Genomic DNA, 24,796 nt, shown 5'->3' with positions numbered 1-24,796 from the left:
CAATTATGAATCAAGAATCGGATACATAATCCGAAATATGAAAACACAAAATTTCGATTTTGATTATAAGGAACCAGAACCTCTGAAATGAGTTAAATCTTATTTAAAATTTAGTACAGACCCCGTTCGATTTTGGCAACATGCCCGTACATGTGTTGTCAAAATCGAATGTTGCCAAAATCGAACGGTTTTTTTTTTCTCATCTTGTTTTTTAGTTATTTTTATAAAATAACTATGATTATTATAAAAAAACGTTGTTTTCGGTAAATTTTCGACCATTTGTAGTAATTTTTTAATTTTCTCATCATGTTTTTGATGCATTTTGCACTTTCCTTGTTTTGTTTATAATATTTGTTTTCTTCTGTCATATTTGCTGTTTTTGTCATTTTTCATTTTTTTCAGTTGTTTTTTGTCATATTCAGTCTTTTGTTTGAATTTGTTTTTTTTACTTTTTGAATTTTTCATCCTTTTATCATTTTTGAGTACTTTAAAAAAATTTAAAAAATCTATGGTTTTTAATGTTGCATTTTATCACCGTTTCAGAGCATAAAAACGTATTTATGATGTTTGTCTGAATTAAATTGGTCATGTTATAACGAAAACTAAAAGGTAATGTTGTTTCTAAAAACCGTTCAATTTTGGCACATGTGCCAAAATCGGATGTTGCCAAAATCGAATGTTGCCAAAACGAACGGGGTCTGTATTCAGAAATGAATTATTATCAATAAGTGAGATATTTTTGAAGACTGTAGCTGTACTCTGAAGCTGTTATTAAATTTCGAGGTTTTGACATCAGTTTGGAGTCAAGATTGTTACTATCGAATAACCCTATTCCATCATCAAAATTTAGAGAAAAAACATATTTTGAGTGAAGAGTAGAACACCTCTCTTGCTTTTGATGGACCCTCATGGGGTTTAACCCCCGAAACTCCCCCCCCCCTCCATTCCTACGGCCATGATTCATATATATTTTTATGATTGATTGTATGATACCACGGATACAAATGAAGATATATTTTCCAATTATTTTGGCTTTTCATACCAATCATCGAAGTATAGATGATTTTCACGCATTTAACTATAGACACAATATATTCAACCATGTACTGCTGATTGGCTTTAATTATTCAACTATTAATATGAAAGTTTTTACAATGATGGTATGATTGATTCAACTATCAATATAATGGATTCAACTACAATTGTATGATTGGATTCAGGCATTCATCTATAAATATAATAGATTCAACTTTAAACTACTGATAGACCTTATGCAATCAACTATAAATATCTTACATCCAATCATAGTGGGATGGTTGATTCAACTAAAAATATGATAGATTCAGCAACAATTGTATGATTGATTTGAGACATTCAACTCTAAATATTATAAATTTTACTACACTTTTATGATTGTAATCTACAAGCCAAAAAAAAAAGATTATATGTTTTTTTTACCGCCCTTCGAAACTTTCATTGGAAATGCATGGTTCTGTGGTAGCACATCTTAACCTGCAGGTCGAGATTCGAATCTCCTGGTTGACATCCGAATTTTTCAAAAATTGTTCAAGTTAGAAAAAATACATGAAAGTTTGAGTACAGGTCAAGAAGTAGCCCAACATTGCATACAAGTAATGCGTGTAAGACAAAAATTGCATACAAGCTTGTACGTATGACTCATATTTTTGAATTTTTGGTTGTCTAAATACTACCTGATTGAGGTATAATCTTGATATAATGCTATCGAAGTGTGATGTAATTGTGTAGAGATTTTAATATCCTACGAGTACAAACTCAACCTAATTTTGATAGGAAAAAATTGAATTGAATATCAAAATATCTCATCGGGGTATAAATTGGTTTTTTTCTTCTGATCGGCGACAGCAGGTGTGCTGATGAACTGGAAAAGGGCCCCAAAATTTTGGAACCAAAATAGATAAAAACTACCATTATTTTATTTTTTCATTATTTTTAAATCCTTTTCTGTTCAAGTGAATCAAGTTTCTGATGTTATACCTAATCCTGTATATTAAAGTTGTTTTACAAACAGAGCGGGTTACCGTGTATGCTAGTTCCCGTTTCGAATACTGGACGTTCCTCAATTTATGTCAAGGGAATTTGACATGGTTGAGAAAAAGAAAGTGTTTGACAACTTTTTGTAAAATAAGGACACACTATTTTTTCGGAAGCCTTGGCGGCGGGATTATAATTTGCATGCTATCTTGGTTAGTCAACAACATGGTTATAGCTTCTCGAGACTTTTCCCCTTTTAACCCTGAATACCGTTAGTGCCTCTGCTTGCGATTCCATTCCCTTAGAAGTCTCTTTGGGGGGTTATTATTGTATTGCGTGGTAGCCAAGATGGACGTGTGGGTTATTTTTTTGTTGCCACAACCGCGGCACTGCCGTAAACCCAAGGTGGATACAATATACAGTACCGTTCATAATTGTATAGAAATTGGAAGCACGCGCCCTCTCACTTCGACTTTGAACTTCCATAACTTTTTACTCTGCTGATATTTTTTGATCAAATTTTCTGCGTCAGATACATCAACTATCACACTATAATATCACAAAATTTGAGCTTTCTGGAGTTTTTGTGGCATGAGAAACAGTAATTCTACGAAAATCGGACTTTTTGGACTTTTCTCATTCAAACTGCAATATCTCAGAAACTACGCTAAATTTTGTATTGAAATTTTTCAGAGTGATTGTTGAAATATAAAGCTAGCATGTCTGAAGTTTTTGAAAAGTTCAATCGATGGGATCAAAAGTTACGCGAGGTACAATAATTTAGGTATGAACCTAGAAATGCGATTTCTATAGAATTTTGGACGATTCATGAGAACAATATCTTTTCCATCCACACATCAGTTAAAAAATGTCTGGCAAAAGCAATGAAGAAAACAAAAAATGGAATAAACGATGTATTTGTGTTTCGAAATCGGAATCTCGCAATATTGTTTTGATTTTTTGGTTAAAATAGATTTACTGGTGGTTAAACATAAAATAGGATTTTTCTATGGAAACAAACGTCCAAAATTCTATAGAAATCGCATTTCTAGGTTCATGCCTGAAATATTGTACCTCGCGTAACTTTTGATCCCATCGATAGAACTTTTCAAAAACTTCAGACATGCTAGCTTTATACTTCAACAATCACTCTGAAAAATTTCAATACAAAATTTAGCGTAGTTGCTGAGATATTGCAGTTTGAATGAGAAAAGTCCAAAAAGTCCGATTTTCGTAGAATTACTTTTTCTCAGGCCACAAAAACTCCAGAAAGCTCAAATTTTGTGATATCATAGCGTGATAGTTGATGTATCTAACGCAGAAAGTTTGATCAAAAAATATCATCAGAGTAAAAAGTTATGGAAGCTCAAAGTCGAAGTGACAGTGCGCGTGCTTCCAATTTCTATACAATTATGAACGGTACTGTATACATACATACATTATACCTAATCCTGTATAATAAAGTACCCAAACCCCCCGACTTTTGAAAAAGCTATGCGCCGCAGGCTAAAATTAATACTAGGCCTAGTACAAGAGCTGATGTTTAATTTGGGCCGGTTTGAATCACGGGAAAGGGGTCGCCCAACGAGCTTGAAGTTTGTATGACATTTTGAGACTTTTTGTTCGGGAGAAACATTTTCATCAATTGCTTTGGGTTCCTTCTTTTGAATACGGGTGAATCTTTTGGGTAGATTTCTTTTGAATACGGTGTTTCTTAAAGCCCAAATGGCAAATATTGAATCCCAAGAATGTATGTAAGGATAGGGATAATCTTTAGCAATCGGCTATAGATATATGGTAAATATGATAACTTCCAATATAATCATTTGTTGAATCTACAATATCTATAGTTGAACTCATTAAATCAATCATAAAAATATATAATAATCTATCATATTTATAGCTGAATCAACTATTCCAGTTCAGTTGAATCAACTGTACTAGAATAGTTGAATCAACTATATCAGTATACTTGAATCTACTATACTTATTTTCAAATGCAGAAAATAAACCATAAGACTAAAGTTGAATCTATTATATTAATGGTTGAGTGCGTAAAATCAATCATTCACATCTAGTTGAATGTATTATTTTTATCGTTGAATGCACAATATGATAAAGTTGAAAGTTGAATATAAATAGTTGGTCATGAATTAATCTGAAATTTGATTAAATGTATGTGTAGGGGCGCACCCTAACACACACAACTGTACATCGTAATTAGCCTTACCTGATAAAACATGAGATACTTTTGACAAAGAAGAACTGTCAGATGCGAGAGCGGGAAAAAGAGAGATTCGGTTGAGAAACGGTAACGCGACTAGACGTGAGTGAACGGGTTTGAAAGTATATGGTGTTTTGATAACGATTCGAAGGGTTTGATTAGGATAATTGTCGGGAAATCTCTACATCTGGCGACGAGGATAAAGAAAAGGGTGAGTAAGAAACAGAAAAAAAGAAATTCTTAGAGAAAATGTATGTTGTCCAAATGAATAAGTTAAGTTCCAGTGTGTAATTATTTGATGCTGAGGAATTAGATTTGTTGCGGCTTCTCGTAAAAGATGACAAGAGCTTTTATGAAGAAGGATGCCTCTGAGAAAGATGAATGCAATTCTTCTGAGAAGAAATAGTGAAGTTCCTCTGAGGAGGAAGCGTGAAGGTCCTCTGAGGAGGAAGAGTGAAGTTCCTCTGAGGAGAAAGGGTGACGTTCCTTTATGGAAAAAGATTTCAAATCCTCCGAGGAGGAATAATTCGATTCATTTGAGAAGAAAGGATTCGATTCCTATAATGAAGAAGAGTGAAGTTCCTCTGAGGAGGACGAGCGAGGTTCCTTTCAGAAGGAAAGATTCAATTTCTCTGAGAAGGAGGAATTATATTCCTTTGAGGAGGAAAAATGCAACTTCTTTGAGGAGAAGTATTAATTTCCTTTGAGGAGGAATAATGCAACTTCTTTGAGGAGAAGAATTCAATTCCTTTGAGGAGGAATAATGCAACTTCTTTGAGTAGAAGTATTCAATTCCTTTGAGGAGGAATAATGTACTTCTTTGAGGAGAAGTATTCAATTTCTTTGAGGAGTAATATTGAAGCTTCTTTGAGGAGAAGAATTCAATTCCTTTCAGGAAGAATAATACAACTTCTTTGAGGAGAAGTATTTAATTCCTTTGAGGAGGAATATTGCAACTTCTTTGAGGAGAAGAATTCAATTCCTTTGAAAAGGAATAATGTATTTTTTTTAGTGAAGAAGAATTCAATTCCTTTGAGGAGGAATGAGGAGGAACTTTTCAGAAAACCTACAATTCCTTTGAGGAGGAATATTCCATTTCCTCTGAGGAGGAACAGTCAATTTCTTTGAGGAGGAAGAGTGGAAATTTTCAGAGAGGGAAGAAAGCGATTGCTCCGTGGAGGTGAACATTAGACTATACGGAATCCTGCTTAGAGGAGAAAGAAAAACCATCCTTGAAATATGATTTGTGTCCCTCCGAGGAGGCAATGATGTACTCTCTGAGGAGGAGCTAAGAAATATGTCATCCGAGGAGAACATTTAGACATAGTGCGGAAAACCTATAAGCGGCTTAGCCTGTATCCCCGTGGCTGTTGTAGTTGCAGTAGTAATGTAGTGTATATGTAGTGATTACATATTAGGTAAAGTTAAAATTTTCTAAACCCCGAGAATTCATGAATGTTGAGACTCAGAGAAGTACTGATAGTTTTGTGGAATAGATGCAAGTTCAGCTGCGAAATGCGGATGGTTCGGAGAGGCTCGATTGTTTTTTCGAGAATGAAAACAAAAGAAAGTACGCAAGAGTAACTTCGAAAGGTGGAAACGTCTCTGAAGAGCGCAGATGATTCTGAGGGACTCTGGTGACTTTGAGGTCATAACAACGTAGGAATGACTTCGCGAATTCAATCAATTTCTGCTAGAAATAACATGACGTGACTGTAATGAGCGCAGATAGTACGGAGGATATCTGGTGCCTCTAAGGAGCCATACTTTTGCGTTCTCTATAAAATCTGATACTCGAAAGAGGTGGTTTAAGATTCCACTGCAAATAGCTACGAAGTTTTAATAGACGGAAATGATTTGTTCATTGACCTATTCTGTCAAATCAGATAAGTTGAGTGATGATATTAAAGAGAAGCACATAAACGTTGAATGGTTTACCTGCTTTTGAAGGATTGTGCTTCATAGTAGCTGTATTATCGAAAAGATTGTGGACTGCATGGGTACTCTTTGTTGAAGACGAGTTCGTGATTTATCATGGTACAAAAGATCATATTGCTTCATCTGTGATACCTTATCAAACTTGTGACGATTAATTATAAGCTTGTTGTTAGTTACATTAAAGGAGTAGAACGTATGTAGTTCAAACAGCAAGTAACATATTTCGGACTTCATTGTACACTAGGTATTGCATACTCTTTGCTCGCATAACTGTAAAATACAGTTGAGCTTTTATCAGGGAATAAGAAGCGATGGATAGATACAATATGAACTTTGAAAGTAACTACGCTACCCTTATTTTTTAAAGTAATGTGCAGTAGTTCCAGATTGCGTTAGTGCTCCCAATTAATGTACGGTGATGTTTGATCTACGGGTTGTGTCTTATTTTGATATCTACAACGGCTGGATAATGTTCATCTATCACCAGGCCAGAGCAAATGAATCTTTATTTCAAGTACAAGGAAAAGTATTTGCAGTTTTGCTATAACGATCTATATTTTCATTATTTCTTGATAAACAGCAGCCAGCACCATTTGGATGGCCTTCAATAATCGATTCGAATCATTAGTTTTACCTTATCATTCACACGACTTGAAATACTTTCAGTTTGCAAAACCGGTTAAGTCAACTAAAAAAAAAAAATTAATGGAAGACCTGAAATGTGTGTCGCTGGGAAAAGCGAAGCTTTAGAGCAAGCGCGTAAGTTAGAAAAAATAAAAATATTAAATAAATTTTTATCACATTTTTTAGGGTTTAGCTAATTGCTAACTCGGGTGCTTCAATGGAAAAAATAAATAATGCAGAGCATAAAAATGGCTGAAAAGATATGAAATTGAAACTTTAAATTGTTGGTTTTACATTATTATTTATATATAGTTGCTCTATTAATTCGAGCGGATGAAATGTTGAATTTCTTAATCATGAAAAATTCGAACAACTGGCACAGCAAACAAGCATGGTTGGCTACAACATATTTATATATGCTTCGGTACGTGTGCTGGGATAGCTAGTAAAAACAGAGTTGCATATAGGAGCATTTTACAGCTTACAAGCTTACAGAGCTTAACTTGTTTCTACTTTATCACATCAAGTCAAGACGGAATGGAGGAACTGCGATGCATTTGTTCATCAAAAGGAAGGGAATATAGTGTAAAATCCAGATCCGTACAAGAAGGGGGGTCTCAGTAAGTGGAAGCTTGCGAAGAATCAAGATGGCCGACAAATTAAGCACAGCCTTGAGCAACAAAGAATATGATGCTCACAAAAAAAGAATAAATAAATATAAACTATGTATCTGAAGATAAAGGTATATCAACTATATCTATACAAAAAAAAAAAACTCCAAGAGAAACACTGCTCGCCACAGAGGGTTCCAAAAACAATACTCAAGGCGATAATTAGCGGATGTACCTATATCTGAAAGAAAATAGAAGCGAAAGTCGGGAATCCTCGAGCAGTTGGTTTTTGCTGCCGAACAAAATTAGGATATACATGGTTCCAAGATGACGTGCCACATCAGATCAGGATGTGTTAAGGGGGATGTAGGGGCGCACCCTAACACACACAACTGTACATCGTAATTAGCCTTACCTGATAAAACATGAGATACTTTTGACAAAGAAGAACTGTCAGACGCGAGAGCGGGAAAAAGAGAGATTCGGTTGAGAAACGGTAACGCGACTACACGCTCATTTTTTTTAACCATTTATGGATAAAAAGTAACCATTTTATGGTTTTTCCTGTCGAACTGCCAATATGGTTATTTTTTAACAATTTTTGGCAGTGCAATTTTAACCAATATTGAAGTTCTCATGCTCGAACCAAAAATGGTTAAAATTTTAACCATAATTGGTACAAAACGCTTGAAAATGATCAAGCAAATTTTCTTCGCCATTTTGGTTTTTGGTGATTAAGAAGCTGGCTGTCGCTATTTTTTCCCGGAAGTTTGAGTCCTTTTCTCCTTGAAGGTAAGCATTTATTTAACATCAAATCAACCCACTAGGGCAATCCTATAATTCAAAAATCGCGGATTTTTGTTACATATCCAAAACTTGAGCTTCAATGGGCTTTTTCTATATGTGATGAAAATTACGCGAATCAATTTCGGCATCGCCTTCGGATTCGTCGGCAATCATGCACTTCCAGTGACGTTGTTTCGATTCTTTTGGCTTTCCTTTTCTTCCGAATAAACTTCCGGAAGTCTCTTTGGGAGAAAAGAGAAGTCGGAAGAATCGAAACAAAGTCACTGGAAATGCATGATTACGGAAGAATCCAAATCCGGCGATGACGACATTGTTCGATTCTTCCGACTTTCCCTTACAAAACACAGCCGAAAATCTCACGATGGAACGGAAAATTTCCTAATCGTTTCAGAGAACAGTTCGAGATGCCTGAAAAACGGTCCCGAAAAAACACGCAGCTGATTCAGAATTCCTGCTTCCGAAGGATGAGGAGGTAAGAGAGACTTATTTTATATTTTCTAAATTAAAAAGCATCAATAAATACTAAAGGTTTTTTCCTATCCACAGCAAATTTGGTATCGGCTCTCACATATTCCATCACGACCAACTGAGCTAGTAGGCCAGAGAAAGTCATTATGACAGGAATCCAAAACAACCGATGACCAAGCTTCTGGATATTTCCCCAACCGGTCATGAAAGTAAGGCTAGAAATCTAATGGAACTTATTTCTTTTCCTAAGTACTATTTTCTATTTCTAGGTGCGTGTAGTCGGTTGTGCGCGAAGACATCGTTCCTTATCTGAAGTCAAAGGAACCCTCAGATCCTTCTCTCGATCCAACACTCGACTAATCCAACACTCCAGACCAGCATGAAGGGCTTCCCCAGGACATGGGAAGACGTTAAGTTGAGCCGAAATACGATAGGTATAGTTTATTTAAGATTGAGATTACATTTCAAAATAATTGCAATTTTTTTTTAATTTTCAGATATCAGGCCACGGAGCAGGCGGAAGAAAAAATAAATAGACTGCTACAAAGCACCAAAATGGAATACGCAGCGTAGCCCGGTATTTTCCATGAAAAGCCGGACGTGTGGCTGGACATCCTCCAGGATCCGAAAAGCAACCATCAGGAGACTAACCGAGTCGGCCGAGATGGCCAACACTTTCGTTGGAACACGTTTTGGACCAGATCATATTCAAAAGCTCATTCGGGAACACAGTTCAGGTGTATGCAGAAAAATTTTGATAGTCTGCCAATGAAGATACCTGCACCTGGACAAGCAAGGCATCAGGAACCCGCTTCATCTGTTTCGTGATGTCAGATTGTTCGGGTATCACGACAACTAATCTAATCAAACAATTTCCCTAAACACAGACTTTTTTTTAGAAAAAATATTAAAAATAAATGAAAAACTTATTTCCATTCATTTTCTTTGCCTTTTAAATCTTTATTTCTTTTCACAAAAAAAAAAAAACAATAATCAGTGATCCGGTTCTCCTTCGCTTTGCTTTGCGGTTAAAAATTAACCAAATTCCTCTTCTCCGCATAAATTTCTTGTGGTTCAAAAATATAACCACAATCTCACTTCTCAAGAGAAGTCAAAAAATGACTTCTATGGAAAAAACCAAAAAATCACTTAACGCGGAAAGGTGTGAAAATGGTTATTTTTTAACGATAATTGGTTAAAAAATTTCAAGCGTGTAGACGTGAGTGAACGGGTTTGAAAGTATATGGTGTTTTGATAACGATTCGAAGGGTTTGATTAGAATAATTGTCGGGAAATCTCTACAGTATGTGGAAAACTGTTGACAGTACTATATTTTTTCCCCGTGTTATGACAGGTGTTGTCTTTGACGAAGTTTACTGCATAATGAATCGTTTAGTCGACGACCTACTTGATCAGTAACTTTCAGCCGCATTGAAATGGTCGTACACGTTTTGCATTCATTAGGTAACAAGGTATCTCGTTACAATGAAACCATCAGAAATTTAACATTTATTTATTTTAAAATCAATCAGAAAAAGAGTAATTTCGCGAAAAAATAAAAAATTGATAAAAGCCACAAGGGATTGGAAAGCAGAGTTAAACCGAGAACATTTGCACTGAAGAAAAAATCCCTGAAACGTTTGACTTCTGCAAAGCCATGGCAGCCAATGTCATGTGCAACGAAGCCGAGCAAGCAAGATTTACGACACACAGGCATGCTAACTGCCAGTGTAAGCTAAACGGAGAGCAAAAATGGATTGACAGAAGAAATAAGATAATGTTTTTTTCTCAGTGAGGACTTGCAACGATTGTGAGTGTTGATTGCTAGGAAATTGCTTTTGATTACGTGTTGCTTATTCTGTAGGGTAATGATGACGATTTTTAAACTCTGACCTCTACTCTTTATTTGAATTTAATTGATTGCAGAGTTGGCCGAAAACGTGTATTTCTCTTTGTTATTCCAGATCTAGATTGATTTGGTTCAGATGCCATACATCATTCTATAACATACTGTTCTAGTGATATATAAAACCACTGATACAATTTTCAAAATAAAATCAGCTATCAACAAAAAGTTTTGGAAAACCACCAGCACATCAAATCAAAAATAACTGAATGAGAGACATGTAAACTTACTCTTCCTATTCAAATACTCCATAACAAAGTGACTCTCTCTTAGTACCCATTTTCGCATTCACACAATAGTTTCTTCCATCCAGTGATGCCACATTTCTATCGGTATTTTGAAACCCAAAAAAATCTTTTATCGGTATGTAAATCCTAAAAATCGGTATGAAAATCGGTATTTGAGGTGGATATTCAAAAATGCTTACATTTTCAACTTCCTGATGTATTTTTCTTTAAATAGAAGCTTGCAATAAACAGCAAGTCTAAGAACATTTATGAATGTTCATTTTTAGCTCAAAAGTAGCTGACTAAATGTGTTTTAGCATATATTATTGCATTTTCTCCGTAACTTGGTTCTAGGTAACTACTAGGTAATTAGTTTACACAAAATGACGGTTTTAAAATTTTGACAGATCTTTATGTTTGTTATGACTTGTATATTTTTTTAATTTTAAAACTATCTGCTTTTGCTGACGAAAGCAAAAATCACAAATGAAAATTTAGCAGAAAATCCAAAATAAGTGTTTCTTTCCAGTACTCATAACTGAATGGAAATTTATTTTAAAAGTTACCGTTTGATAAGCAAAATAGGGGCATGGCGAACACCTTCAGGTTACACGTTGGTTAGGCATATAAATTAAATAAAGACTTTGATGTTTGGCTAAAGTGGGATGTAAATTTGATATATTCGATAAGGCAATAATAGAACCAGGTATTAACCAGGAATTTTCGCCAATGTGGACAATTCAGCTTTAAGAATTAGATATGAGTTCTAGCGATTATAAAAAGAAATGATTGCAGAAAGTTGAGAGAGTTGTTGCTTAATTTTTTTTTATAGCCAAAAAAATTTTTATTTTATTCTATGAAAAATCACGCATTAGACATATGAAAATCCAAGAATTTTATGCGAAAATAAATGAGAGATGTGCTCTAGAAGAAGGTGTTCTTCCGAAAAAGATTAAAAAACACATAGTTTTACTATAACCGCAACCCATTTTGCCTGGCGTGGTCTTCAATTCTGCGATCTCTGCAGTTTAGGTACTTATGATATAATTTATTTGGCTAACAAGATGCAGAAGGATTGAAGATTATACCGATGATATTACATACCGTGTATCTGATTGCACTTCAAATCTCGACATACTCCATCTGGCGACGAGCTGAACAAGCATTACGATTATATTCAAACGGTGTATGTATTTCCTTGAAAAGTTAGCATCTCACGAGACAAGAGCTTTAATGCGATCGTCAATTGAGATTGACCTTAAGGAACTTCTATTGGCAGTCGCAGAAGGTCAAATATCAGTCTTGAGCTTAGCCCATTGGCTTTAAGGTTGAGTACCATAATAGTGAATCATTTGACAGAACAAAGGAACAAAACAGCCCGAACAACTAGCTGGTGTCCGTCAGGGTAGTATACTTGGGCCTATTTTATACAATATTTTTACTTCTGATCTTCCTGATGTCCCAGAAGGAAAAGGTAGAAGATTATTTGCTGACGATACTTTGCTTTCAGCCAAAGGTCGAAATTTAGAGCAAGTTCACTGGTTGAGATGGAGATAGAAATTTCGAAGGTTTACAACACATCACAACACATTTGCCGTACACCGGTGTTGGGAAAATCTGATATTCGAACAGTTTCGCGCTGCAAAATTTGTATCGTATAACACTTTTTGGCCAAGGGTGATAGAAAAACACGATGATTTGCAACACCGAACCGAGTGATAGAGTCGGCGTTGCAATACAGTATTCGTGCATGAAACGCTTCGGTGCTGCCATCTTTCTTATGCTCAAAACCTTAGTTGAGGGGAAAATAAAGGAAATTGACCAATTTCAGGATTTTAAAATAAAGTGATATTTTCTTTTGTAAACAATTCTCTTATCACTTAAATTGATACGAATTACAAAGAAGTTAATCAACTCTTTAAAACCTACAGCCAATTTTTGTCATGCCCTTGCCAATTGAGTGGGCTATCATACATTTCGAGGCGCAGAGATGCCAGATAGCTGGGTAAATAAATTTTGTTTGTTTGAGCGGTTTTCGGGAGTAGGAGTTTCGTTTTTTTATTGAAAAAGTTATTCCGTCGGAATGTCCGGTATCAAAGTTTGAACGCCGCCTTTAATGGTCCATCATCTTTAGAAAACGGAACCCTCGCTGTTAATTCGTCGAGTGTCAATCATATCAAACGCAAGTTATTTTATAATTAAACCCCATATTCCAAATTTTAGATTGTGCTGCCAGGATGCACCAAATTTGGCTTCCGGTGGGTTGGATCACTTATCCCTTTGTTGAAACACGGTCAGGAACGGTTCTGATATCGGAACGTTCCACAGGTGGGACCTGGTAGGATTTTCAGAGAAGGAACAAGAAATGAAACGGCCGACCAATATAAGTTTGTATTAAAAGTTACCAAACAAAAACACTTAATTTAAATTATATGTAAAACTTCATCAGTGGTAAAACCTTTAAATTCGAAGAGTCCATCAAAGACCAAATTCACTTTCATTTGTGCTCTACTTGCGTTTATGAAAAAAAGAATCGTGCCGGAACCAAACAAAACAAAGCTGTTGTTTGATAGATGAGACATGCTCAGTTAAGTGAAACTTGTAAACTGATCCAATGCAAAACTCTCTCAACAACTTAGAAATTTTTTTAAGAATGGTCATTCTAATGAAACAAAATTCGATCCCTGCTCACTGGTCAATGATTTAATCAGATAAATTTGACATTTGAGCGCTTTTTTTGATTTTTTTTCTTATGAACTGATTATTTTTTTAAATATTGGAATGGAATTAACTTATACAGTATTTGTACATACACATTAATAATAAATTTTTCATATTAGCATTACTATTTCAATAAAGTGAATTTGATTTCAATTTTTAAACGATCAATTCGAAATAGGAAAAAATAGTAAAAATACTAAACAGCAAATGCACTTGGCATCGCTGGTTGCCCCCAATTTTATACCTTCGTTTTCTATCACACCGGTGGACGGCCAACATTTTTGGTCTATTTTTCACGATACAAAAATTCCCATCTGTGCTACAGCTGTCAAAATTCCTACCACTTTTTCCCAACACCATTGGACTTGCTCTTACGGGTGGTACGCAGTAGATTGCAACAAAATTTAAATTCCTTTTTGAATTACTTGAAAATGTGGAAAATTTCTCCTAACGCTTCCAAAACTCAACTTATTTTATTTCCCCATAAGCCAAGAGCAAATTTTTTAAAACCTAATGAAAATCCATTCCATAACTTTTAATGGGATTTCTTTAGAATGGTCTGATCACGTGAAGTACTTGGGACTCACACTTGATCGGAATCTTTCTTTTAAGAATCACATTGAAGATATTCAATCTAAATGTAATAAATACACTAAATCTCTTTATTCTCTCATCAACAGGAAATCCCGACTTTGCCCGAAGCATAAGATGCTTATTTACAAGCAAGTCTTCCGACCAGCGATAATGTATGCAGTTCCGATTTGGTCTAGCTGCTGCTAGACGAGGAAGAAAGCCATCCAGAGGATTCAGAACAAGGTTCGGAAAATGATTTTGCGGCTTCCACCTTGGCACAGCACCGAAGATCTTCATCGGATTGCAGGCATTGAATCTATCGAAGAGATGGCCAACAAAATCATCTCCAACTTCAGAGGCAAATCGATGCAGTCTTCCATCGCAGAGATTCGCTCTCTCTACAATTAGTTTAATTTTAGGATAGCTTTAGTTTTTAGTTTAAAATATTTTTTTTTCACTACAGGATGTTCTCCTTTATAAAAATGCTTGATTGTGCTCAGCAAATTTAAGTCGAATAAATAAATTTTAGTGATTATTAAACTATAGGGCTCTGAAAGTTCATTATTGAACTGAACACCTAATTTAATGTATTAATGTAATATAAATGTAATGATGAATTGGTACTAATAAAGATATATTTAAAAAAAGAAAAGCCCGAACAACTGAACGAATTATGGTTCTGGAGATCTTTGCAGAATACTTTAAAAGTTGAACAGATCAAAGTTACGCCACGCCATCTACCGAACTGTTTTCTTTCTACGGGACCTTGGAAATGTGGAAGTGGAACGAATTTTGAGTAAAAATCTTAAAAATCGGTATGAAATCGGTATGTTTTGCCAAAAATCGGTAATCGGTATATACCGATTCTTGGTCAAAATTTTGCTCAAAAATCGGTATAAATACCGGAAAATCGGTATGTGTGGCATCGATGCTTCCATCCGTTCCATTCAATCTTAAACTAGAATCCTTCCATTTATTGTTGGAAGTGGCACACCCGGCTACTCATTGAACGAACCCCCGGCGGCAGCATTTCGTGATAACTCAATCTATCGCTCTCTCCCGTAGAAATTGACGGCCTTCTTGTCCGCCACATTCAAAGCATTCCACATTGTTGAGCGAGAAAGAAAGGGAGAAGGATTCTTCCAGAACAAAAAAATGCCGAGAGTTTGCCCATAAAACAGTGCATTATTGGCCGTGTTAAAAGAGGGTAGACAATTAAGATAAGCTTAGGTGGTTTGTGACCACTAACATGGTTATTTGCAATGACTTCCTCACTATCGGTGGTCTTCGGTTGATTATGCCTTAGCTATAGCCGAAGTTTTATGGATTATGCAAATTTTATTCGAATAGTTATGTCTCGATTTCGGTTCGAGTGAAGAAGGATATCTTTTTTAGGTTTTATTTTGCCTATTTACTGGAACGGAAACCATCCAAGGCTGGTTAACACTTTAATGGAATGTTCGTTTTTTATGTGGTACCATCAACTTTTGCGAATCATCAAGAATGATTCAAGACATTCGGATGGTTTCTGGCAATGTTTTTTCCTCTTATCTTGGTCATTGGTTATAGCAACATAGTTGTTTTAGATGTGAACTACGAAATTATATCCTGGTTACTTTCTTTATCTTTTGAGGAGTTATCAAGTTATGATGAATTATTAATTTTTCAGAAGAAACGAGGCTAGGAGTGGCCGCGCCTCCTCTGAGTGCTTTTATAACTTTGATCTCATTTTTGGGGCTTTTGATGTACCAGAACTTCGGAAGGAAATCCGTTATTGCACAAGGTTTCTTAACGACAATACATACTTAATCTATCATTAATCAATCAAGTGAATGCATTTTCTAACCCACTACATTAAATAAGAATGTGTATGGGGAAATGAACACCATGTGATCGAGGGTCTCAGCTGCATTACCATATTTCAAGTGATACATCATTCATACTCTCGTTCATACGATTTCCGGCGTTTGGTATCATACAGGGTGTTGCATTACAATTTATTCCTTCGTTATGATTCTTAAAATTGATACGATTTAAGCGATTGGCAACATTAACTTATTTAAAACCCTTCTCCATGTAGCGTATGCGTGAACAAAAAATTAACGCAAACTAAAGAAGTCTGGTTCATCATGTGTAAAAATTGAGCGAACAACTTTAAGCGTGTAAAAGAGAGAAAACCTTAAAAACGTCACTTTTGTTCCCGGTGAAGGCAAAAGAAGTGCGCGTTGATGCCAGTTTTTTGCCGAGGAAGAATCGCCCAGAGCCTGTTTCCAACACATAAAATTTTGCACCGAGTCAGCCGACGCAAAAGGAGGAGCAAATATAAAGGGTATCCCTTACCGAGAAACTCGGTTCTCCACAACTTCAGGCCAAGAGGAATAGAAAACCTTAAGGAAGGGTTTCAAGGCGGCCCTTTTATCCTTATTTTCCTTTCTTCTAAACGTCACTACCCGTGGTAAACTCCCGGTGAGTCAAGACTCAAATCCGTGTCGCCGCATTAGGTTGCGTCCGATCGCCGCACCCGTGGCGAAATCCCGGTGGAACAGCCACCAAATTCCTGCCGCTTCAGGCTGCGTCAGATCACCGCAACACTGCAGCTCCAAATTCGGCCGCTTCAAGCTGCTTTCGATCAGCGTACTCGAGGCAAAATCTCGATGAAACATCCGGCCACTCAAGGCTGCGTCAGGTTGCTACTCGAGTGGTGAGATTCAAGTTACTATTTCGGCCGCGCCCGTTTCGCCAATCCAGGGGCTAAATAACGTCTGGACCAATTACCAAATCCGCAACCGTGGCGAAATCCCGGTGGATCAAGCACCAATTGCTTCTGCCACAGAGATTTGCATGACTATCAGTCGATGTGCATTGTGTAGTTCGGATCTTTTGCGTTTTACCTCCAAGGGGCACCTCCAGACCGCTCCTTAGTATCGGAGTTACGAGCTACAACCGTCAGAAGACGTCTTTTACAACTTCCAGGCAAAAGAGTAGATGGCTTTTGTGGAGTATCACTAAACATATATTTTCAATGATACATGATAATAACAGGAAAGTTACTAAATGTGTTGAAATTTCCATTCGAAAGCCCCTCGGCATCATAACGCATGTAACGCTCATCCTCCTTCCTTCGACGCAGTCGGTCGGCCAGTCGCGTTCCAATCGAGCGCTCGTCACGGTGCGTTTCTGTGCAGTTCAGTGCTAAACCGTAACAGATATTTTCTGCAGTATCCAAACACACGTAAGGTAATCGATAGAATGCCGGCGGACTTCCTCGAGGACCCAACCTGGCCCCACATTTGGCGATCCTGCCAGGAGCGTCGTATTCTTTAAGATACAGCGCAATACAGGGAAAAATTCGAAAACTCACCGGCCGGAAGCCTCAGTTTAGTTGTGTTCTTGACAGCCATTTTGTTTTGTTTCGAACAAGCCATGGACGTGCAAATTGCAGTAATGCCCCTGTTCAGTAGCTGAGAAGTTGATTCAGGTAATTAAATCAAAGAAATAAACTTAACTTATGAACCTCCATATTTACCAACCGGTTGCTAACAATGAACAATGAACAAAATAATTTGTGCCGTCATCGAAGTTTAATATAGAAATTTTAATAGAGTAGTAACTGTATTAATTAGAGTTATTGGTTTTGTTGAAGATTTAATTCTTAATGCGATTTTGAGGCATTTTTTTCGAATAAACTTTTTCTTTACATGCTGTGATACTTGGTGTAATACTTAAGTGAGTACAAATAGTAACCCGAATATTATTACTACATTCACTATATTTGTACCGAACTCGCACCGTCTATTTGCCAGTCTCTAATGTCCCGTCACTTTCCACACATGGCTGTATTCAGACACAGTAAGGGCCTAGGTACCACACATGCAAACCTAATTAAAGGCCGTTTTGCTTATACTTATTGGACATTTTGTTTGAATGATAACTGGCGCGATGAAGACTTCCGTCAGCAGTTTGGCGCGATGAAGACTTCCGCCTGAGTGAATTGAAAGTTGGTGGACAATCTGACGCGATGAAGACTTCCGTCGGCTTTTTGGCGCGATAAAGACTTCCGCCTGAGTAAATAGAGAGTTGTTTCGAAATCTGACGCGATGAAGACTTCCGTCAGTAGTCTGGAGCGATGAAGACTTTCGCCTGAGTGATTAGAGAATTGTTTAGAAATCTGACGCGATGAAGACTTCCGTCAGTAGTCTGGCGCGATGAAGACTTCCGCCTGAATGATTAGAGAATTGTTTAGAAATCTGACGCGACGAAGACTTCCATCAGTAGTCTGAAGACTTCCGCCTTGGTAAATTGTGAATTGTTTAACAATCTGGCGCGATGAAGACTTCTGCCTGGGTAGATTGTGAATTGGTAAACAATCTGGCGTGATGAAGACTTTCGCCTGGGTGAACCGAATAGTTGGTAGACAATCTGATGCGATGGAATTTTCCGTCAGCAGAAATTAGAGATGGTAAGAAAACTAACACGATGAAGATTTCCGTCAGACCTCTACTCAGTAGACGATAAGTTGATAGCTGGTGTTACGAAGACCTCCGCCAAGAGCATTCTTGAGACCTGAAAACAGAGACCTCCTTTTTCATATTCAAGTGGCGAGACACAGACTTCTCCCAAGAAAAAGAGGAACAAAAAACATTGTAAGAATCCCCCCGGTGTTTAAAGATAAACAATTTTCTTTACTGATAGTCGTGGTGGTGACGTAGACATCCTCCAAGCGAAAAACAAATCAAGTTGGACTAAAGCAGTACCTTAGTTGAATTTCCGATTACCTTAGCGAAGAACAGGAAAGATTATCCTCAATTACCTTTATTAAGAAGGAAACAAGGTTGCGGTGAGATATGTGAGCTTTAAGTTTATTTTTGTTTTTTTTTTTACACAAAAGTTGAATCGAGGAATTACACATACACTTCATGTCACACATCAGGTGTTAACATGGTAACTTGCGATGTATTCCATATTGGAAGCTAGCGATCGATAGAAAGAACGAAATTGTAAAATCACGAAATACGCAACAACAATGGAACGAAAATTTGAAAAACCTCGTACCGTAAGACTTATTCTAAGTTATTCAAGAGGTTGTTTTCTGCAGTGATGAATGACCTTTGTCGATGCTAGATTTCGTCCATGGGGCGTATGTTCTGTATTAAACGACGTCGTAATTTCGATAAACATGACAGTAACAAATTGTTAGCACAAAAAGACAGCAGCTTTGGCATAAGCAACGAGGCCCTTTAACTGTTTGAAGTTGTGTCACTTAAGTGAGTGTTGTTCTTAATACGATCCGCTGGCCTTTCTATGAGCACATGAATGAAACTAAATTTCGAATGCCAATGCCGAGTGTGAATGACGTGTTAAGCAAAACGTAGACACAATATTTCAGCCTTAACTAACTTCAAATTGATAGCAACGTTTCAATATTTTTGTTTATTTATTGAATGATCATGCGCATTGCCGAATGCATCCATCTCAGATGAAAACTTTGTTCCTTTCATGTACTGAATGTGTTAAATTGAAGCTTAATTGAACTTATATCAATGTGATTCGATGAGACCAAAGTACTAGTAAATCTGCTAAATGTTAACGTAGAATGAATTGTGGCATAACAACTCTTCATATTCTTAAAATATGAGGAGAAATTCGCATCGGGTTGTGCCCACTAAACGGTCATCATCTGGACCAACAAGCTAGGATTGTGCAAGTTTGTCCATAATGTTCTAATTGTCCTGTCAGTATGATCAGTGCTTAAACTTTGAGTTTGCAGTTCGCACTCCGTTTTGAACCATCAAAAAGGAAAAATATGCAGCTTTACTTCAAGTTCATAGAATCGAACTATGTTTTGAACCTCGATCAAACTCAATTAGTCAAAGGAGAAAGTGCGAACGATAACTCATTTTGATTTTCGGAACCTCCTGGCATCTGACAATTAAAAATGCCACGAGGTGTCAGGGTTCGTAACATCTTTAAGCAATTGATGCGCCCTAATCACGTGTGCTACCGGAGAAAGTGCGCAAGTTGCGCAAAGTGGTGACTCAAGTCAACACTGGTAGAGAAAGGTGCCGGCACAAGAGGTGTCAGATGAAGAGAGGGGTGTCGGAGGTGTCTTAGTACGTGACTTAAGGGGTGGAGACCCTCGGAGGTGTCGGAGTGGTCTGAGCACGTCGAGACCCTAACATCCGTGTATGACCAGACAAAGAGCGGTTTGCCTGTCCGAGGTGCGTACCAACATGCTGGTGCTTTTGTACCAATTGGTGCAGAGGATGTGTAGGAATTCCAACATATGGCATGCGGTCAGCGATGGGTTAACCCGGATCATGACTGCCTAAGTTCTTCTGAGTTGTGTGTACCGTTACCTTGATCGAAGCTACAAAGATAAGGCACCATCTTCTGCGTTGTGGAGGTCATGGGTGCACCGCAAACGGGTGAAACCCCTCCCTCCACCGCACCAGGGAGTATCCTACGCGGGACACTGTAGGGGGGTATTCACGGGTAGAGAGGTTCTCGATGACGGGCAAGCCTCTCGACTCTTTGTAGGATATCGTCACTGTCGGGAAATATCTGAGTCTTAGCGTTCAAATTGCTGAATGTGTGCCGTAACAGGCGCGAGTTCGGGAAAAGCTACTCTCAATTTGGCACACGACGGATAGAAAAAGAAATCCTTTGGTTGCCAGGGATACAGGAAGACCGGGCAACGGTCGGAGTAGATTGACCCCACTACGCCACGTTCATGTAGAATGTTTCACTTCCGGAGGGTATCTAAGTAGTGCTATCTAAGCTGCTGTACCTTCTTTGCAGTGGAAATCGTTGGTAAATGGTTATTCTATGATCGGGAAATACCCACGGGTAGAGTGGCTCCCGACGCCGGGTGAACCATTTGAGTCGGTGTAGGATGACGTCTTCGTCTGCAATCATCCGTGTAAATGCATCAAATCCCGCGCGTGTACTATAACAGGCGCGAGTCTAAGATAAGCTGCTCTCGGTCGGCACACGACGTTCATAAAGGTGGCAAACCTCGAATCTTGGGGATAAGAGTTCGGGCATCGAGTCGTTAGAGGAGGGGTCAGGTCTCGAGTCTTTAGGAGGAGATGTTTGTGTAGCCATCCACGAGTCTTTATGATACGAAGTCAGATCTCGAGTCGCAAGAGGAGAGATCAGGCCTTAAATTAACAAGAGGAGGAGTATGAGTGTTTTCCTCGAGTCATTACGAGGAGAGGTCAGATCTCTAGTCACTAGAGAAGAAATCAGGCCTTTAGTCTTGCAGAGGAGAGGTATGTGTACGTCAACCTCGAGTCGATAAGAGGAGGGGTCAGATATTTAGTCGTAAGAGGAAAGATATGGCCTTGAGTCGCGAAGAGGAGAAATTTATGCTGGAACCTCGACTAATTGCGAGGAGATGTCAGTTTTCAAGGCATTACTGGAGAGTTCAGACTCCGAATTGTAAGGATGAGAGATTTTGGTGAAAGTTGTCTTGTCTATGAGTATTGTCTTGGAACGCACTAGCGCGAATAGACCTCCCACTATTGAAGCATAGGGTGTTAAGCAGGTCGAGGATGGAGCTAGGTCTGCGGCCCCAGGTGAAGTTTAGGGAGTATGAGGTACACACGGAGTATGGCATGAGTCTTCCCATTGTACCCATGGACCCAGAGTTGCAAGCAGGGGGGAGATGGTGGCTCGCCGTACCTTAGACTTTAATCCGAAAACCGGGATTTACCACCTGTGGTTACCACAAAAAAAAGACTTAAAGCGGTTTTCGTCCCTAATCTATCTAGACCAGGCTCGCGAAACTAGCAGTTGCGCTGAAACGTGGAACTCTTTTAACATGATAAGATTACGGATCTTGTCTCGCTAAAGTCTACTAGAAGAATAAGCTACATTTTACCGGTAAATGTTGGGCAGAATTGCCGATATCCAAAAAGATAGAGAAAGATCGGACAACGATCGTAGTAAACTGATCTCATCTCTCGGCGTGACTAGGATATCGCCATCATCGGGGACGAGGAATACCCGTGGAATAGAGAGGCTCTCGACCACATCCATTGGCGAATAATTAATCGCGGATGAGATGAGAATGACTTTCGACACCGGGCGAGTCATTCAAGTCGCTGAAGGATGTCGTTTTTGTCAGGTATCATCCGAGTCGTTACGTAAAGGCCTGCGGTTGGATTGACAACCCTCGAGTCGCTCGAGATGAGTTGAGGCCTGCTGAAGTCGCCAGGGTGAGTGGTGTAGGAGAGGTTAGATCCCGAGTCGTAAGTGGATGTATCAGATCTCAAGTCTTCAAGAGCAAGAGTATGATAGCCTTGTGTCAAGACGAGCAAAGGTCGAATCTCAGGTCGTCGTAGAAGATACCAGGTTTCGAGCAAAGTTGCCGAAAAAATTCTGTGTTTTGACGAAAAAAAATTCTGACTTTCTGTGATTTTACCCAAAAATTCTGTGATTCTGTGATGCTTTTTCCATGAATTTCATTTGAAAGTCATGTTAGATGGCGTCTTTTTTGTATTTTACTTATAAAAAATCAATTAATATTACCAATTTTATGATATTTTTGCAATTCAAAGGTAATTATTCAAAACTTATAATGACATAAACAATTGAATTTTGAAGAAAGCTTCCAAAATTTTTGAATTCTGTGAAATCTGTGAATATTTCTAAATTCTGTGTTCTGTGACGAAAATTGGCTCAAAATTCTGTGAAATTATAGATTTTTCTGTGATTTCGGCAACTTTGGTCTCGAGTTGTTAAGAGGAGAAGTCTGTACTTGAACCTCAAGTCATTACAAGCAGAGCTTGGTGACTGGTGATTGAATCGTTGAAATCGTTGCCAGATCATCGTTTAGCCTGACGAACCAGCCCGAGGCTGAAAGTCTCTATAATAAAAAAAATAAAAATCGTTTAGCCTTGACAGTGTGTATTGTGTCCTATGAGGCTTGCAATCCGGCTACCTCACCCCAGGTTCCTAGCGTTAAAATCCACCTCCAAAATCATTAAGATTCGACCTTTGAGGTCGAAAACTTCCTTGATGCCTTTCTCTAAGGATTAACTTGATGTAGGGTAGAAACAAACCACTTCTTATATAAGGATCTCTCCTAGTAGAACGGCTGAACGCATCTGAACATCAGAAATTTGCACTTTTTTTTTTATTAATCTTTATCCACATTGAACAAGCTTTAAAAGTAGACTAAAAAAATCAATATCAATATGATATTGCTGAAGTACAATGAACCATCTGGAACCATTATTCTTTAACCAAATATTGACCGTAAAACTATTTCTTTTGCTACAAAATTCAAAATTCTCTTCTCAAATGTAAAGTACAAACTCTATTCAACTGAAGAAATAAAAAAGAGGGAACATTTTAAGAAATTTCCCTAGAATCAAAGCTTCCACCACACTCCTTTGTCTTCGAACAAAAAAATCAGAGAAACCACGTGTAGATTTACTTAGTAGCTTCGGCTCTCGATAGGCTGGCCCCTTTGAAAAGGGTTCAAATCGATCCATAAATTTTTCACCCCATTTGGTGTTGTTGCCTCCAACCAACCAACTCCCACCCCGCCCCCAGCTTTCCTCCCGTTCCGCGCCAATACTTTTCAAATTGTAAACTGGCTTGTTATAACATTTTCTTTTGTTTTCCCCTCATCTGAGGAACAGCACCGTTAAGGAATTGTTTTGCATATGTACCGATATTTGTGTATGATCCTTTCAGGGTCCTTCGCTTCTAAAGGGATAACTGGCATGTTTCGATGCCAATCCAATACCGGGGAAATAAATTGGAAAACAGCTTGGCGGCAGTGCTCGTTTAACCCGAAATCTTTCCCTCGGGATTAGGCTAGCTTTTTGGTAGAACTTTTTTTTTTCCTCTTTGCTATCCGCAACTCCAATCTCTTTGGTATAGTAAATACGTGTTCTAGCCGAAACACGTGTACATTTTGTGTTCACAATTGGCTGAATGGATATGGTATTGAATTCACTTCTGGGGAGCTCGAAATGTTTGGTTCAATGGAACAAATTATGATTTATTGTGATCTGAACTGTTTTCTTTGTTTCGGGTGATTTGAATCACTCTTAAATGAATGATGGTTTCAGGAATCGATAATTGAAATTGTACGGTAATTGAATATGAATTCCAAGAAACAAATCATTCATATTTGGTAGCTAATTGTGATACAGTGTAGAAGCCTACACTTTTGGTTTTATTGAAAGGCAAAGGCAAAGGCAAAGGCAAAGGCAAAGGCAAAGGCAAAGGCAAAGGCAAAGGCAAAGGCAAAGGCAAAGGCAAAGGCAAAGGCAAAGGCAAAGGCAAAGGCAAAGGCAAAGGCAAAGGCAAAGGCAAAGGCAAAGGCAAAGGCAAAGGCAAAGGCAAAGGCAAAGGCAAAGGCAAAGGCAAAGGCAAAGGCAAAGGCAAAGGCAAAGGCAAAGGCAAAGGCAAAGGCAAAGGCAAAGGCAAAGGCAAAGGCAAAGGCAAAGGCAAAGGCAAAGGCAAAGGCAAAGGCAAAGGCAAAGGCAAAGGCAAAGGCAAAGGCAAAGGCAAAGGCAAAGGCAAAGGCAAAGGCAAAGGCAAAGGCAAAGGCAAAGGCAAAGGCAAAGGCAAAGGCAAAGGCAAAGGCAAAGGCAAAGGCAAAGGCAAAGGCAAAGGCAAAGGCAAAGGCAAAGGCAAAGGCAAAGGCAAAGGCAAAGGCAAAGGC

General features: G+C 38.1%; 1 protein-coding gene and 1 long non-coding RNA gene across 2 annotated transcripts in view; one reads left to right on the top strand and one right to left on the bottom strand.

The window, feature by feature from the left end:
- The window catches only part of LOC129738067 (limbic system-associated membrane protein), a 335,222-nt gene that overhangs the window by 230,944 nt on the left and 79,482 nt on the right, over positions 1-24,796 (bottom strand). The gene's annotated exons all lie outside the window — the stretch shown is intronic.
- LOC129740672 (uncharacterized) lies at positions 8,564-9,568 on the top strand. The gene is made up of 4 exons (XR_008736331.1): positions 8,564-8,689; positions 8,764-8,894; positions 8,955-9,119; positions 9,183-9,568. It is a non-coding gene; the product is annotated as an uncharacterized LOC129740672 (long non-coding RNA).

This window comes from Uranotaenia lowii, chromosome 1, assembly GCF_029784155.1.
Source record: "Uranotaenia lowii strain MFRU-FL chromosome 1, ASM2978415v1, whole genome shotgun sequence".
Classification (NCBI taxonomy): Eukaryota; Metazoa; Arthropoda; class Insecta; order Diptera; family Culicidae; genus Uranotaenia; species Uranotaenia lowii.
The sequence above is the reverse complement of the archived record's forward strand: the minus strand, read 5'-3'. Positions and strand labels throughout refer to the sequence as shown.